Raw genomic sequence first — 19,186 nt, 5'->3', positions numbered from 1 at the left:
AGTGAAGCATTGTGGTGGAAGTGTCATGGCGTGGGCATGTATGGCTGCCAGTGGAACTGGTTCTCTTGTATTTATTGATGATGTGACTGCTGACAAAAGCAACACAATGAATTCTGAAGTGTTTCGGGCAATATTATCTGCTCATATTCAGACAAATGCTTCAAAACTCATTGGACGGCGCTTCACAGTGCAGATGGACAACGACCCAAAGCATACTGCAAAAGCAACCAAAGAGTTTTTGAAGGGAAAGAAGTGGACTGTTTTGCAATGGCCAAGTCAATAACCTGACCTGAATCCGATTGAGCATGCATTTCACTTGCTGAAGACAAAACTGAAGGGAAAATGCCCCAAGAACAAGCAGGAACTGAAGACTGTTGCAGTAGAGGCCTGGCAGAGCATCACCAGGGATGAAACCCGGCGTCTGGTGATGTCTATGTGTTCCAGACTTCAGGCTGTGATTGACTGTAAAGGATTTGCAACCAAGTATTAAAAAATGAATGTTTGATTTATGGTTCTTATTCTGTCCCATTACTTTTGGTCCCTCAAGAAGTGGGAGGCACATTTGCAAACTGTTGTAATTCCTACACCGTTCACCTGATTTGGATGTAAATACCCTCAAATAAAAGCTGACACTTTGCAGTTAAAGCATGTCTTGTTCGTTTCATTTGGAATCCATTGTGGTGGTGTATGGAGCCAAAAATGTTAGAATTGTGTCGATGTCCCAATATTTATGGACCTGACTGTAGATGGAGAAATCCAAAGAAAACTAAATGTCCCACGTGGGAGGGAAAATGCATTGACTAAATTATAAGAAACCCTCCAAGCAGAAATAAATACTGAAAAGGAATGAAGTGGAATAAACAAAAGGTTAAATTAAATTAGAGCTTATCTAATGTATTCAAACTAATAATAGGAAGGATAACAACCTGTAAACTGGTATTAACAATGAAACATAGTTGGCATGACGACCGTGCCTAGAATGAACAGAATGCATGAAACCAGATAATTCACACGAAAATATATCAAATTAAAAAGAGAGATGCATAAGGTATATTGAGGCTGTGTCATTATTCAGCCAAGGAAAGTGTGTCTCCAGCTTGGGAGGGGGTGAAACTGCAGATCACCCCCAGCCCTGGATGGATACATAGTGAAATATTGTAATATACTATTGCTGTTATAAAAAAGGAAAAACAAAACAATAATAATATTAACAATGAGATACTATTAATAAGAAGAGGCACCTCAGTCAGTTATGATGTGAGGTGGATAATTGTTAAAAGTAGTCTAAATCAAGCTTAAGGTTTGCTCAAACTCAGTACAATGATATATGAGATGAAGAAAATAAGGAATTAACTACACTAATCAGGTGCATAGAGACACTTGACCTGCTTGTAAACCTGTCATCTTAGATGAGACTTCGTTAGGATGAAGAGCAAACCTATACTAACAACTAATGAGAAGCTGAATTAAATATATGGACACTACCAAGCTAATGAGGAGCGGTGACGCGCATGGAGATGCTGGTTTTGCTCACTACAATTGTATAAATAGAGTTTGAATTCATTACTGTGGATGTACAGTGAGTGACCTCTATATATCTTGAAAAGCATGTCTGAAATATTCGTATGAAAGCATATTTTGAGTGATTTTAACTGTGTGAATGCTGTGAGTAGTAGGTTTTGAGTGATTGGGTGTGATTTGTACAAAAATAATAAAACATAAGTAATAATAACACTACAAAGGTTCATAGTAGAGTGAGTGAACGAGTGGAAGTTTGAGAGAAAAGGCAGTGTGTGATGATTCCTGATGTCTGAAAGGGCTCTATTCAGGAGTGTGAGCGTGACATAAAGGTGTATTGGTTTTAGATCAAGATTTAGTAGAATTAAAGAGGGTTTATAGACTATGAATACAAAGTTCGACAAAGAGTTCGATTAGTCTGCAAAAACAGGAAATGTGTGTGCCTGTGGTGTGTGTGTGTGTAACAGGAACTACATGCCCATAAAAGGAAGCTGCCAGAGTTGTAGAAGCGAAACCGTTGACATCCTCACACACGCAGGCCAAGATATAAATATATACACTGACAGCTGTGCAACACTTTGAGATCTTCTAAAGACACTATTAGAAGTAATTACATTGCCAAAACAGTTAGCACTGTGTAAATGTGCTGCACACCAGAAAGACAACTCAGAGGTCACTAAAGGCAATAATTTCGCAGATCAAGCCGCAAAAGCAGCAGCACAACTACCTATAGACACATTAATGTCTGAATCCACAATGCAAATACCACTTGATGTGCTTAAAAACGAACAAAAAGCCGCACCTACTGCAGAACAAAAGAAATGGTTAAAGTGTGGAGCACAACTAGAATATGATACTGATGATTTAGGGATGATACTGATGATACAGATGATACACACTTTTATACTCTAAATTTTGAAACTCACAAGGCAATCTGAGGACATTACCCCACACCACCTCATCCATTTTACACCATTCACATGGACTTTATTGAACTAAGTGAAAGTCAAGGCTCAAAATACGCTCTAGTGATTATAGACGTATTCTCAAAATGGCCAGAGATTTATCCAGTGAGAAAAAAGCAGATGCAGTCTCAGTTGCAAAAAGTGAACCTTTAGACAAATCTGTCAGAGAAACAGCTCTGGCAGAATGGATGGCAAAACTACTAGAAAATAAGGATATTGTTTTGAACAATAAACTGCGGTAAGACTCTTCTCCAGTGTCTTGCAGGTTGAAACCAGGTGATTGGATCCTGATCAAAGTACTCCAAAGGAAAAATTGGAGCACGCCAACTGCCTGCAAAATAGCAGAAAGACCATCCTGGATTCATCAAAGTCACTGTAAGAAAGTGAGTGAGAGCATAAACTAATAGACGCCGACGCCCCTGCACTCTGGTGATCCGAAGGTGGAGGGAGGGCTGATTGGGAAAATTCCCGCCCTTGACCTTCTTGCCTTTGGTCTACTCATCAGAGGTCACAGGTGTGTCTGGTCATCATGAAGACACTCGTCCTCCTAGTGGCTAATGTTGCACTCCTGGTGAGTTTATTAACACTCACCCGAAAGAAAGAAGATGAACAGCACCACCTGCAGACAAGATTGACACATGACAACTCACATCTTCGTGACATGACACAAGACCACATTCACCCATGGATGAACAACGCATGGTACCGCTATGTCTATGACAGCACACCCAGAAAAGACTGCTATGTTTGCTCCTATATGCCCCCAACGACACAGTACGCCACCTTGTACGCGAAGGCAATGGACATAATTCAAGCAAAGTGTGCCGCAAGCTACGCCAGCCGTGGGTATCAATTCCAGGAAATCGTGGTCAACCATGAGGAACCTCTCCAGATAGAACTACGAAACAGCACATGTGATGAATGGTTCTGGGTTGACCTGAAAGTGAGGCACAGAAGTAAGGCTAAATCATTCCCAGTCTTTCTTGGAAACAATGGGAATTTGAGCCACAGCCTATGCTACCGCCAAGAGAACGGATCCACGCCAATGGGAAAAACCACCACCAACTGCAAAGCAGTACAGACACACGCTCCTGGAGGGCCCGTGAAGAGCAGCAACATCTCAAATGGCACCTTCTGGGTGCAAGGGATGGCCTGGGATATCCTTCCTGGGAATTGGACAGGTCAGTGCGCTCCCATTTTCATATCTGACCACACTTTCAAGATAACCATGGACGCCACGTCAACATCAACGTCAACAACAAGGAAAAGACGAAGCACCCCAGACCTCAAGCAGCATGATTCCATATGGGGTTCCGATGTCCCAGAGGAATTTAAACTTTGGACTGAAAGACAAAAGGTTCTGAATGCTTCATGTAAATTCAACGACGAACGGGATCAGGAGATTGACACTCTGTGCATTGCAGTAATGCAACACAGGGTCTTGGCTCTTGGAAGTCCCTGCTGATTAAAGGACTTGTTTTTGTTGGTGTTATAATACTGTTATTGTGTCTTTTCACTTCATGTGTCATACCATGTTTGAATGGTATTGAAATGTTTACAAGTGGCCATAGACTGATACAATAAGCTATGAACTGTACATATACATATGTACAACAGGAGGGAATGATAAGAGATTTTTTAGGATTTTTATTATGTTATGCTTAAAAGTACGTTTCTTTATCTAAATGTGTTTGCTCTTTTCAGTATTCAGCTTAAACTCTGCAACTCTGTGCAGACTCCTAAATGGGGAAGTTACACAGGAAGCCTGCAGTTCTATTTTCTCTCTTCCTGTATGTGCTCTCTGAATAAAGACTGTTTCTTTTTACTGCAGGGTGCGAGTCTCCCTGAGTCTCACCCGTGTACACGTTAAACCTGTCTGAGCGTTTTTATTCTGACCTGAGTTGCAATACAGGAAAACTCCTGACACAGTTTTTAATGGAAAGACTTCAGGATACCTCGTAGCATAGTCTGTAATGACTAACATAAAGCGATTTCCAGCTTAGCTTTTTTCCACAGGACCAATTATGTCCATGCCAAGACGCTGAAATGGTATACCAATGATTGGGAGGGGTTGGAGTGGTGCTTTGGTAGGGACCATAATTGAAGTCTTCTGACATTGAGGACAACTCCTGCAAAACATAGCAACATCTGAGCACAAACCAGGCCAAAAAAGTATCGCTTAATGCGTGCGGTGGTTTTATGCTTCCCCAGGTGGCCAGCCCAGGGAATGGAGTGCCCCAAAGTAAGCACTGTTTCATGAGCCGCTTTAGGGACCACTAACTGCTTAACCTGGCCGTGCTGGTGGTATAAAATGCCATCTTGCAGAATGAACTGCTCTTTATTTGTGTCAGATTCAACAGAGTCCTTTTCCTTAGCCTTCAGCAACATGGCAGACAAAGTTGGATCAGCCTGCTGCATTTGTCTGATGTTTGTAGGTACTGAAAAGCCTAAAGGCATATCTGGTGCAGCCTGAACTGATGTCTTTCCAACAGTGTGTTGAAATTTTTCACGTCTTCTTTGACTGCGTGGCTTCCGAGACTTCCCGGGTTCTGTCTCTAGTTCAGCCTCAAAGAAGGGTAAAGCACTGAGGGTTGCATAATGCTCATCCTGATTTTTAGTTTGAGCCCTTGTTATAGCAACATTACACTCCTGCACTTCTCTCAACAAATCATAGATGACTGGCAGATCCTCCCCAAGAACTACAGGATAGGGCAGACTATCCGCTACACCAACCTTTAACAGATAGGGTGTCCCCTGCACTTCAATAAATAGATCAGCAGTGGGGTATGGCCTTTCATCACCATGTATACAGCAAACTGATATGGTTTCAGAGGGGCATGTGTAGTCATTTGACACATATTTCCTGTGTACCAGAGTCTGTGTGCTGCCAGTATCTATTAAAGCATTCATTTCTTGTCCATTAATCTTAACTGTGGTGATTTTATTTGACTGCTTTCTCTCAGATTTAATATCCACATTCTGATGAGGCACAAAACACATCTGAGATAATTTGCTTTGATTATTAGGACACATGGGCTTAGTGTGACCTTCCTGTCCACAAAGGTAGCACACTGGTGGCCTTTTACCTGGCTTTGAGGTATTTGGAAGCTGATTTTCCCTTGTAAATGGCTTACCCACACCCGTCGCTGACCTCTGAGGATGCTGACGGGGTTGCGACCGACGCGAATCTCTGGCAGCCTTCCATGCAGTGCTGCTCCATGGCTGACTCTTAATTCGGGCAGCTACAAACACATCAGCCAGGATGGCGGCCTCTGCAGCAGACTTTGGATTATGCTCCTTAATCCAGACCTGAAGCTCGGGACACAGCATTCTTAAAAACTGCTCCAAGATAATAATTTCACCAACTTCTTTTATAGTTCTGTTTTTAGGCTGAATCCATTTCTCATAAAGTTCTTTCAGTCTTGCATACAGTTCCTTGGGACTCTCATCAAAAACTTCAAGACAGCGAAATCTTTGCCTGTATGTTTCTGGGTTTATATCATATTTTTGCAAAATGGCAGCTTTTACCTTATCATATTGCAGTGAATCGTCCACGTCCATATTAACATAGGCACTTCGAGCCTTACCAGTCAGAAGAGGAATGAGGTGGAAAATCCAGTCTGACTCTGGCCAGCGACAAGCAGCTGCAATTCTCTCAAAGGTAGTCAGAAAATGTTCAACATCATCTTCAACAGCTAGTTTCTCCAGTTTAGGATGATGAATATGCACAGACTGACCTGTTAATATTGAGGCTGAGCCAGAACTCTCAGGCTGAGATGTTGCTTGTGTCTGATAATCAGCTGGAGTTTCAACAGGCTCTGGATCAGTTGATGTGGGCTCTGGAAGTGGGGTGGTTCTGGCCTGCACTTCCATTTGTAAAAGCCGAAACTGGTGTTGCAAACTCTTAAAACGCTGTTCTTGCAGTATAGCATCCTCTCTCTGCTTTTTATCTCGAACTTCCTGTTATCCCATGAAAGCCTGAAGAATCCCAGCAATATCAAGCAGAGTTGGCTCCCTGGTATCCTCTCCTTCAGTGTCTCCAGCCACAACTGAAATTCCTTCTTCCATCTCCTTCTCCCTCTCTGGCTGCTGCAAGGCCTCTTTGGCCTCCATTTTATTTCCTCTCTTTGGGCGCACAGCATTCTGCATGGCTCAAAAAGTTTGTCAGGGGAGAAAAAAAGGCAGAAAAATGCAAAAAAAAAAAAAAATCCTGTCTCCTCAACTGAAGGATCCCACTTCTGACACCACATGTGATGGACCGAGTTGAAAAACAGGAGGAGTCCCAGGAATTATTAGAAAAATATGGTTTTCATTTATTTAACCCCCAAAAATTATATTTACAAAAGTAATAAATGTTGAGCTCATAAAAGAAGTCAAAGAAACAAAACTGAACTCAGGCAAAGAACTGCAAACTTAACAAACCAAATGACTGCCCAAACAAACATAATTGACCTAACATGAAATGACACACAGGGGTATATATAATGGCTGATCAGACCATTGTGACACATGAGGGGTAACAAACAAACACAATCATAAATCACAAAACAATGCAGTACAATCTAGTTTGTTAATAAACTAAACACTAAAGAAGAAAATCAAAACCCATTAAACCCTAAACTCAAATATTTAATTAAATACAAATATTTTGTTTTTAAATTAAAGAAAACACACATTCTCCCCTTCAGTAGGAAGTGGTGGTGTGGTCCAATTATCCCTCTTTGCATTTAATGGTTTCAAACCCTGGCTACCATCTTTTGTCCAGCAACTCCCAGGGATGATAGCAGGTAAGAAATAAAAAGACAAAGGTTAGTCAAAAATCAAAGTAATGAAGTAGTATGAATACATAAGTAAACTAAATGTGCGCGCTTACAAATAGAACAAATGTATCCAAACCGATCAATAAAGTTATTGGAAACTAAAGTGTGTTACTATGTTCAAATGAAGAAATTAAAATACAAGAGTTACCGACTTTAGAGTGTGGCCACGGGTTTGGCCATCACATGTCCAAAGAAAAAAATAAGGTATTTCTCTGTGCAATGAAATTCTTTCTTTGCTGTCCACCCACAGATGCCGATTAATATATACAATAGAAATAGAATAGATGAAATACAAATATTACAAATAAATGAATGAAGACAGAAAAGGAGACAAAATATGGAGATTTGAAACAGAGATGTGTGCAAAAGAGCTATAGCTTAATATGCTGGTTTAATATGTAAGATGACCTGATGTCCAAAAAAAAATATTATTACAGTTCAAAAATGGGTCCCATTTTTGAACAGTAATGGACAGGTCACAGTAATGGACAGGTGACATGGACAGGTCTCCAGTCCATGTCAGGGCTGTGTGGGGTCTTTGAGGATGGAGGCAGCTCTCCTCTGGACTCTGCGATGGTGCTCTGCAGAGAGGACAGCGGAGCTCTGATGATCTTCTCCGCAGTTGTTATCACTCTCTGCAGGTGTTTGGGGTCCATGGCAGTAGTGCTGCCGTACCATGCAGTGATGCAGCTGGTCAGTGAGCTCTCCACAATGCAGCTGTAGAAGCTGCTGAGGATCTTGGCTGACATACCAAATTTCCTCAGCCTCCCCAAGAAATACAGCCGCTGCTGAGCCTTCTTGACCAGTTGTGTGGTGTTCAGTGTCCAGATGAGGTCCTCAGAGATGTAGACGCTCATCAATGTCCTCGCTGTGAGACTTGCAGAGTTCCGGCCAATCTGTGCATTCAAAACAGTCTCTCAGGCCCTCACTGTATTCCTCAGACCACACCCTTATCACCTTCTTCGTAGTAAAAGCAGATAGTAGTGTGTTTGGTGATTAACTAAAACACCATAACAACAGGTGAGCTCTTTAAAAGAACTTTCTTGAAGGACTGTAAGGTACAAGCTGTAAAGACGTTACATTTGTTGAGTGTAGAAACTTTCCTGAACTGTAATTTGTTCACTCAGAGATCCTGTGTCCGTGAGTTCTAACTACTTACAGGATGTAGTGAGTTTACAGTAAGATTATAGTCACTTTAATGGAATCTGGTGAAATTAAATGTACTTGACTGGTATACATTCAGTTGATAAAAAGGATATTTTCCTTAACATTTTATTTGTATAAATAAACCTTTGATTTTATATTTTTCAGCTGCATTTTAATCAAAACTATTATCTTTTTTTAGGGGAGGGAATGAGAGCAGGGGTCTGGCAGGTCGGCAATCACAATGTTGAATCCAAATTTATGACCTTGGCAGCAACACTAACAGCGTCCTCTGGTGGACACAAATAATATGTTCGTCTTTCAGCTCAACACGTGACTGTGACCCAAAATAAGTTCTGACACTGCTGAACTGAACTGAGCTGAGACGCCATTACAGGGAGTCGTATCTCTGCTGCAAAACACACGTTTGGAGGATTTTAATCAGAGAGTTCAAGAGACACTAATTTGGTGAATTAAAAATATTTAAAGATCAAATGGCTGAGAAACTTGCACTTGTCGAAAATTTCCTGAGCTGCCATGTGTGTTCTGAGACTTTCAGAGATCCTGTGTCTCTGAGCTGCAACCACAGCTTCTGTTCAAGCTGCCTGCAGAAATTCTGGGAACAAACTAAAAACAAAAACTGTCCCATTTGTAAGAGAAAATCTTCAAACAATTTTCCTATTGTGAACTTTACACTGAAAGAACTTGCTGATTTGTTTGCTGGAAGAAACAAAACTGGATCATCTGAGACAGAAAGAGGGGAGAAGAAACTGACAGTGGTGTGCAATAAACATGAGGAAGTGCCTAAACTGTTCTGTGTGGACGAGCAGAGAGCCGTGTGTCCTGTGTGTGACTTTTCTCTCCACCAGAGTCACAAAGTGGTTCCTGTAGAAGAAGCAGTCAGTGACCTGAAGGAGCAGCTGAAATCTGACTTAAAGTCTCTGCAGGACAAGAGGAACAAATACAAACAAGTGGAGAAAACATACAATGAAATGAGTGAACACATGAAGAAGCAGCTGTTGTCCACAGAGAGGCAGATCAGAGCAGAGTTCAAGAAGCTCCAGCAGTTCCTGAAAGAGGAAGAGGAGTCCAGACTGGCAGCTCTGAAGGAGGAAGAGGAGCAGAAGGGGAGGACTATCAGCAGAGAGATGAAGATGATTGAGGAGCAGATCTCCTCTCTGTCAGACAGCATCTCTGCTGTTAAGAGCTGCAGAAACACAGCATGCCATTCCTCAGCAGTTATAAAGACACTCAGAGCAGAGCCAGAGCCCAGAGCTCAGTGTCAGATCCACAGCTGGTCTCAGGAGCACTGATAGATGTGGCCAAACACCTGGGCAACCTGTCCTTCAGAGTGTGGGAGAAGATGAAGGAGAAGGTCCACTTCAGTCCTGTCATTCTGGACCCAAACACTGCAAACCACTGGCTCTATCTGTCTGATGATCTGACCAGTGTGACACGTGGAGACACAAAGCAGCAGCTTCCTGATAATCCAGAGAGAAACACAAATTATCCCAATGTTTTTGGCTCTCAGGGTTTCAGCTCAGGGAAACACAGCTGGGAGGTGGAGGTGGGAGACCATCCTGAGTGGCTTTTGGGTTTAAGTAAAGAGTCAGTTGAGACGAAGGGAAAGTGTTTTGCTACACCAAAAAATGGAATCTGGTGTTGCAATACAGGAAAACTCCTGACACAGTTTTTAATGGAAAGACTTCAGGATACCTCGTAGCATAGTCTGTAATGACTAACATGAAGAGATTTCCAGCTTAGCTTTTTTCCACAGGACCAATTACGTCCATGCCAAGACGCTGAAATGGTATACCAATGATTGGGAGGGGTTGGAGTGGTGCTTTGGTAGGGACCATAAATGAAGTCTTCTGACATTGAGGACAACTCCTGCAAAACATAGCAACATCTGAGCGCAAACCAGGCCAAAAAAGTATCGCTTAATGCGTGCGGTGGTTTTATGCTTCCCCAGGTGGCCAGCACAGCAGTGGAAAATAAACTGATGTTGTTGGTCAGACTGTGACAGTGAAGAAGAGTCTCCAGAGGATCAGAGTCCAGCTGGACTATGACAGGGGGGAGGTGTCCTTCTATGACCCTGAAGACATGACTCACATCTACACTCACAGAGACACTTTCACTGAGAAACTCTTCCCATATTTTAGTATTGGAAAGGCAGAAGATGCCAAAACCTCTGACATCAAAATCTGTCAGACTGAGATTTGATTGTAAAGTGATTCTTTATTTTAACTGTTTTTTCAGTACAGCAGCAGGTTAATTTTAGGGAAATTATTAATCACACTGTCTAACTTCATTATCAGGTTTTATTTCATTTTGTTAATCTAGTGGAACTATTAGCAATTCAATGAAACCAAAGCAACTTTTTCATGTGAAAATCTTGTGACCCACTCGAGTTTCTGTAAGAAACTTTTACATTTTTTTCTTGTTTCTTTTAAATTAATATTTTCAGAATATTTCTCATGTTGTTCATGTAAATATTTTTGATAGTTTTAAAATCTGAATGATGATGATTTCTTTGCTTTTCAAAGTTGTTGAGTGTGAACAGCAAACTGTGACACTTCTTAAAAGAAGGATTAATGATTAAACATCAGCAAGAGTCAACTTTACAACTACAAGATTTAAATTTCCTGATTATCAGCATCTTGTTTTCAGTTAAATAACATTTGAAAGTAACACGTCTTCTTTAAAGTTTCCCAAATTCAAAGAAATGACTTCTAAGTTCTGACGCTGTCTCATCAGTTTAACTACACTTGATTGATTTAATTAAAAATGTTATTTCTTGTGTTGTTTTTAACCCTAATCAGAAGCTGACATCTCTCACAGTTTGAAAGATTTCTGGATCTTCTCATGTTTCATAATTAGGTTTTAATTTGATTTTCAAACTTCACTCTCAGTCTCAGTGTTTCAATGAATCACCTTTGATTTGTACTTCAATGTTATTCTTTAACTGCTCTCTTTGATTATTGAGATCACAAAATGTTTCTGTGAAGTGAAATAAATAAATTCAGTGATTCTGTTGTTGTTGTGTTTGACAGTAAATCAGCTTTTCAGACACAGTCATTAGTTCAGATTCATTTAACATGGAAACTCACTTTGATTGTTGTGTTTACATTTAACTGACTCCTTAGAATAAAATATTATTTGCTTCTATTAGTTTGTAAATATCCTTGTTGTGCTGAAGCTGTTTTATTGAAACAATCAGCAGATTTTATAAAATCAAGAATTTATTTTAAGCAGCTACATTTTAAATCGTTTTTTCAGACCAACATTCACATTTAACCCCAGACAGAAATCAAATGTAATCATTGATAAACTTTACATTATCACAGCTAATCTGTATGTTTACAAACTCAGAAAATAGTTTGTATATACAAAGCTGCAGAGATTTCAGATGAAGGTCCAGCTTTATAATAGTGGTGTTTTATTTGTATATTATATTTACGCATAAGATGGAGACAAAGTTCATATTTTGTTCTCTAGTAAAAATGTTTACACTGTAAACATTTACACTTATCCCATTTTTAAATGTAAATCATTAAATGTTAGAAATGACTTCACTTAACAGATAAACAGAACACTAAGACTGAGCCAAGTTCATCTGTAAATATTTTAAATAAACAAATAAAATGTCTAATCACACTTTCACTTCAGGTCAGTGTCAGTCTGATCAGCTCAAATCCAGAATCCTGCTGCGATAAAGCAAATTGTCTTTTTATGATCAAATCAAACCGATGCTGCAGATGTGGTCGCTGTAGTGTCTGTAAGTTTGAGTCTTGTGTGTCTGCAACACCACACATTCAGAGGGGGAGAGAGGGCAGTACAGGCCTCGACCAACACCCACAAAGCTCTCCTGCGGGGAAAGAATCTGGCCAAAACTCCACTGGTTAAAATGTCTCTGCTCTCTGGTGTCACTGTAGTGCAGAGGCTTCAGAACTAGAATCCTCTGGTTTAAAGATTTCTTCAACATTAAATAATCCAGTCACAGTTGTCTGTATTTCCACCGCTGCACGCAAACAATAACTTTTAACAATGAATTCAGCAAATTTTATTTTTCAAATTATAAACAAATACAGTTTAAAACAGCATTTCTGTCGCTGCCACAGTGTAACTCACATTAGGACCCCGTCCTCGTTTGGGCTGTTAAAAGTCAATTTACTCACGTGAGCAGGATTTCTCTCTGAGAGCAGGGAGGTGCCCGCCAGATCGTGAAACTGTCACAGCGCGTGTAAAGGAGACACTGCTCTGGTCTGTGATCTCTGGTCTCCCACTCAGAGACACAGGTTCCTGAGTGTCTAGCATTCCTACATCTATGGGGGGCGCTGAGAACACTCTTCGTGTGAGAGAAAATCTCCTCACGCAAATATGTAGAGCCAAATACTGTCAATAATGCAATGTTCTTAAGACTTGTCAGGTAGTCGAGCTTTTTAGTTCAATCAGCTGCATTTCGATGTCTTCTGTGTCCAGCCAGTTAAAGAGAGACACATCCAGCTGCTCATTAAAGCTTTCTGACTTGATCAGAAAAGAAAACATTGGTCCATACACCTGAAAGTCCTGAAAACGCAGAGTGATTTCTGTCTTGAGTCTTCGGATGTATCCGTGTATTTCCGTGGTGCTGATGCTGCGCTGAGTGGGCAGCACCTGAAGCATGAAGCGCCTCTGTCAGTGTGCCCCAGGGTGGCTGTGGCTACAATGTAGCTTGCCATCACCAGTGTGTGAATGTGTGTGTGAATGGGTGGATGACTGGATGTGTAAAGCGCTTTGGGGTCCTTAGGGACTAGTAAAGCGCTATACAAATACAGGCCGTTTTACCAGTTTTTACCATTTGAAGTGTTGGAGTGTGGACGTTTCAACATTGCTTGAAAAAACTGCCAGCTAGTAACGTCTCTATCACCGGTAGGCAAAGTGATTTTTAGCCAATTACAAGTTGAATCTGGTAGTTGGGGTTGTTAGCTAAGATACTGTCATTAAGAAGCGGCACAACTAATATGTCTACTCGAGCTGATTTGCGATGTGCAGCGCTGGCCTGGCCGTAGATATTTATTTTTAATGCACGTTTTCAGATTAATTCATTGCATGTCGTGCCATCAGTGCCAGCTGTGGTTAGAGTGCCCAGGGTTGCCAACCCCTGATCTATTGCTTTCCTCACATCAAGAAGCTGTCAATCAAAATCAATACAGCTCTTCCTGCATCTGGAGCTTGTGAAAGACTGTGTGAGACTCCTGTTCACTGCTGAACAGTTACAGCTTCACAGCAAGAACCTTGAGAGCAAACTGCTCCTGAAGCTCAACCATGACCTTCCTGTGTGAAATAGAGTGAAGAAATAGTGCATTTTTGATAAATATGCAGAAATTGATGCACACCCATACAACTTATGGTAAAGTGAGCTACCTTGTATGTACAAGATGGCGCCTGTGTTTGGCTGTGCCGCTGCCTTCGTCCGTGTGTTTGTTTACTTTATATGTTATGCAAGTGTTCTTGCTACAGTTTTGTCCGGTGTCATCTCCATTCGGATTTACGATCGCCATGCGTTACTGGCGATCAAATCAGCCATGGATAACTTTCAGAGTGCTTCAGAGGCCTCGTCGGAGGAAGCGGGGGAAGAGAGCCGGCTTTCTTGTCCTGCTCCGTCGTCTTCGGAAAGAGGCAGATCTTCGTGGGCTTTATTCCTGGGCTGCTAGCGGTAAGATCCGCCTGAGACTTGTCGGAGCTGGATTAATCCCCACAACCCACTGTGTTTACCACCCAGGCTTCCACCTAAAAGCATGGAAAGCAATGCCTCATCGCGGCAGGAACCCTGTATTGCTGCGCAGCTTACCGCATAGTACGAACTCTGTTCCTGGAAACTCTACCCCTGTCCCGGTGAGTCGCAGCGTTAAATGGATGTTAATTAATGCCCGCTCAATTGCCAACAAGTCTTATATCTTAAATGACTTGTTCTGTACGGAGAAGCTTGATTTTATGTTTATCTCTGAGACGTGGCAGCGTGAGAATGATTTCTCACATCTTTTAGAGCTGTGTCCCGCTGACTGTTCATTTCTCTGTGCACCTCGGATATCTCGACGAGGAGGTGGAACAGCGGTAATTTTCAAAAAGACATTCTTATGCCAGATGATCTCCTCTAGCTGTTACGACTCTTTTGAGATGATTATGATAAAAATTGGACAAGAACAGCCCATATATGGCATTTTAATTTATCGTCCACCTGGATCTGCTACATCTTTTCTGTCAGACCTACAAGAATTTTTAACTTCCACGATTAAACTGGGCAAGGTTATCATTGTTGGTGACTTCAACATTCATGCAGAGGACTCATCAAATAGTACCACTAAGGAGTTCCTGAGCATTATGGACTCTTTCAATTTTGTTCAACATGTATCAGGTCCTACTCACACAGCTGGGCACACTCTGGACTTGGTCTTCACCTGTGGTGTTTCCCTTGACCACATGAACTTAAATGATGTTTCTTTTAGCGACCATAAGTCAGTCTTTTTTAATGTATTGTTCAATTCAGAGTCTCTTTCCCAAAGCTTTATTAGGCGCAGGCGCTTCATTGATGACTCTGTCATTTTAAAGTTTTCTTCACTTTTTAATTTTAAACCTTCTTCTGACGAGGTTGACATCCTTATTAATTCTTTTAATGAACACTGTCTTGCCATTCTTAATCAGGTTGCTCCTTTCAAAACTAGTCATTGCACTGTTAGTTCCTGCACACCATGGTTAAATAATCAAACCCGTGGTCTTCGACGCTCCTGTCGAAAAGCAGAGCGTCTCTGGAAGTCCACTGGGCTGGTTGTCCATCGGGAACACTTCAAAGAACTTCTTCACTTATTTAATGAGTCAGTTAAAGAGGCCAGAGCCTCTTACTTCAATAATCTCATAAATCGTCATAAAAATAACCCAAGAATTCTATTTGATACTATCAATAGTATTGTTTCTCCTCCAACTCAGCATGCTGTGTTACTTTCTGATGAAGACTGTAACACTTTCCTCAATTACTTTGTAAATAAGGTGATGGACTTGAGATCCAAAATCTCCTCAAGTGCCTCCCCTTATGAAGATGCCCCTTGTTGTCCCGGGTCACTTACTTCTTTTTCTCCAATCACACTCAATGACTTAATTGCAGTAATAGGTAAAATGAAATCCTCATCATGCTCCTTAGATATATTACCTCCCTCTGTCCTGTCTGGGACTCTCACCAGCATTGGTCCCACACTACTATCCATCATCAACAATTCACTGAGGCAAGGCTGTGTTCCGTCCTATTTTAAACACGCTGAGGTAACCCCTCTGTTAAAAAAACAGAATCTAGATCCTACCTCCCCTAGTAGTTATCGTCCTATTTCAAGATTGCCATTTATAAGTAAATTACTAGAAAAAATTGTAGAAAATCAGTTCAGGTCCTTACTATGCCGATTGCAGATTTTTGACCCTTTTCAGTCTGGCTTTCAAAAGCAGCACTCTACGGAGACCGCTCTCTTAAGGGTCCATAATGATCTACTAATGGCATCTGATGCAGGAAATTGTTCTGTGATCATTTTGCTAGATCTTAGCGCAGCCTTCGATACCATCGACCACAAAATCCTACTCAACAGGCTCAAGGTTTTGGCTGGTATATCTGGCACCGCCTTAGACTGGTTTTCTTCCTACTTATCAGACAGGACCTTTTCTGTTAGGACTGATAGGTTCTCCTCTAACACTGCTGCCCTAACCTGCGGGGTTCCACAGGGTTCAGTTTTGGGTCCATTATTATTTTCTTTTTATATGCTTCCTTTAGCTGGCATTATTCAGTCTTTTAGTGACCTTTCTTATCATTTCTATGGCGATGACATTCAGCTGTATATGTCCTTTAAGCCTCATCAGCTGGATAGGCTGTCCACCCTAGTCCAGGCTTTAACTCAAATCTCTGATTGGCTTTCTAACAATTACCTTGTTTTAAACATGAACAAGACAGAGACCATGATCATAGCTCCTCCTGATCTATATTCTAAAATCAGTCAGGTTCTTGCCCCTTTCTGTTCTTCCGCTAAGCCAAATATTCAAAATCTTGGAGTAATATTTGACTCTTCTTTGGGCCTTGACTCACACGTAAAATCTCTGTCTCGTTCCTGTTTCTTTCATTTAAGGAATATTTCTAAACTGCGACATATGGTCTCCTTTGCTGAACTGGAAAAAATTGTCCATGCATTTGTGTCATCGCGTTTAGATTATTGTAATTCCCTGTTTACCAGCTTGGATAAATCATCTCTTTCTCGCCTCCAAGCTATACAAAACGCAGCAGCCAGACTACTAACTCGCTCTAGCAAGCGAGCTCACATCACTCCTATTTTATGTTCTTTACATTGGCTCCCAATAGATTTTAGAATTCGTTTTAAAATTATTGTTTTAACATACAGAGCACTAAATGGCCAAGCCCCAGATTATTTATCCAAGCTTCTCACAAAATACACTACTGCTCGCCGTCTCCGCTCACAGACTCAGAGTTTGTTGGTTGCTCCCAGAACACATCTGAAGACGAAAGGGGACAGAGCCTTTCAGGCTGTGGCACCAAGGCTGTGGAACAGTCTACCTCTACAACTACGTTTGGTTGACTCTGTGGAATCCTTTAAAAAACAGTTAAAAACTTTACTGTTTAAACAAGCTTTCTGTTGACCAATGCCTTTTATATTTTTATATTTTTTAATTTACATTTAAATTCTATATTGTGTATATTGTGCATTTTGCTATTTATTGTTCTGTTTATTTTAATCTCTGTGTGAAGCGCTTTGTGACTACATGTCTATGAAAAGCGCTTAATAAATAAACTTTACTTACTTACTTACTTACTTACATATGTTGAAGTTGCCTCGTTCTAACGTTTTTTTCTGAGGCTGCTGTGCCATTTGGAGTAAAAGTGAATATAATGTATACAGCACATCTTGTCACTGGAAATGGTTTGCACTGTTCATATATTTATATTATTTATTGTAGTTATTGGTTAAAAAGCTTTATGTTGTGAAAAACTGAAATCTGGAAATTTGAATTCTTGTGCCTTATTTTGTTAATGTTTTTACATATTCTATTTAAAAATACTAAAATTTGTAAATTTATTTATTTATTTATTTTTGTTTGTATGATAGCATTTTTTTAAGGTGAAAAATAAATCAGACATTACAACCAGTTACTCAGTACTTGATTAGTCTGTTCACCAACTACTTTACTCTTACTTGAGTAATTTTTTGGACGACTACTTTTCAATTTTACTTGAGTAATAATATTGTAAAGTAATGCTACTCTTACTTGAGTACAATTTTTGGATACTCGACCCACCTAAAATATTGTTATTGGCCTTATATGTGACTCTGTGCATCTACTGTGCAACCTAATATTGATACTGTGGTTTCTCACACATACTTTGTCGATGCATTGATCACAGCATAGCATTAGCTCAGCACTACTGAACTAAAGATTGAGGAGAACCAATTTCTCTCTACTAAACTTTTGCCCAGCTGTATCTTGTTTCATGTTTAATCCAAACCCTCTGCCTTTTCTTTATGGGTTAATGTTTGTCCCACATTTTCACTTCCTTTAACTGTATTTATCTTAAAAACACTTAAAAACAGTGATCATATGTTATTGTTGTTGTTGTTTTGTTTTGTCTTTTTTGCACACTGAGTGGTGCAGGTGCCTTGATGAGAGAATTTTTAATTGCTTTTTGAATCCAGTTTGAGTCACAACCTGACTGGATTCCTCCATCCTGATGACTGCTGCTGTGGTGAACTGCTGTGGATAATGGACCCAGACCATCCTCTGCATCTCCTACTGGACCTGCAGATAAACACTTCCTTCAACAACTGTTTCAGCTTCACTGGCACAAAGATACAGAAAATCTACACCTCACACCACAATCCCTGTACTCAGTTTAGACATAAGATAAGATAAGATAAGATAAGATGACCTTTATTAGTCCCACACGTGGGAAATTTGTTTTGTCACAGCAGGAAGTGGACAGTGCAAAAGTTATGAAGGACAATTAGAATAAAATAAAATAAGAATAAATACAGTACACAACTGTACAGAATAGAATAAAAATAGAATACTATATACAGTAGAATAAAATAGAATAAAATATACAATAGGATAAAAATAGAATACAAATGCTATATACAACAGAGTGAAAAATACAACGGTGCCAGAAAGATTATTGCACATTTGTGTTATTGCACATTTGTGGATGTGTGTGTATGATCAGTTAAAGTCTTTGTTGTGGAGTCTGACAGCAGTGGGGAGGAAAGACCTGCGAAATCTCTCCGTCCCACACCGTGGGTGCCGCAGTCTCCCACTGAAGGAGCTGCTCAGTGCTGTCAGAGTCTCCTGCATGGGGTGGGAGATGTTGTCCAACAGGGATGACAGCTTAGCCACCATTCTCCTGTCACTCACAACCTCCACTGGGTCCAGAGGGCATCCTAGAACAGAGCTGGCCCTTCGGATAAGCCTGTTCAGTCTCTTCCTGTCCCCAGCAGAGATGCTGCCACCCCAGCAGACCACACCATAAAAGATGGCTGAGGCCACCACAGAGTCATAGAAGGTCTTCAGGAGTGGGCCCTCCACTCCAAACGACCTGAGTCTCCGCAGCAGGTACAGTCTGCTCTGCCCTTTCCTGTAGAGGGCGTCTGAGTTATGAGTCCAGTCCAGTTTGTTGTTCAGATGAACACCAAGGTACCTGTAGCTGTCCACAGTCTCAAT

The 19,186-nt window shown here is 40.8% G+C and overlaps 1 pseudogene; it reads left to right on the top strand.

The window, feature by feature from the left end:
- The first annotated feature begins 8,940 nt into the window (after positions 1 to 8,940).
- LOC134638360 (E3 ubiquitin-protein ligase TRIM35-like) lies at positions 8,941 to 10,669 on the top strand (annotated as a pseudogene).
- Positions 10,670 to 19,186: the final 8,517 nt, after the last annotated feature.

Source organism: Pelmatolapia mariae, linkage group LG12 (assembly GCF_036321145.2).
Source record: "Pelmatolapia mariae isolate MD_Pm_ZW linkage group LG12, Pm_UMD_F_2, whole genome shotgun sequence".
Taxonomy (NCBI): domain Eukaryota; kingdom Metazoa; phylum Chordata; class Actinopteri; order Cichliformes; family Cichlidae; genus Pelmatolapia; species Pelmatolapia mariae.
The sequence above is the reverse complement of the archived record's forward strand: the minus strand, read 5'-3'. Positions and strand labels throughout refer to the sequence as shown.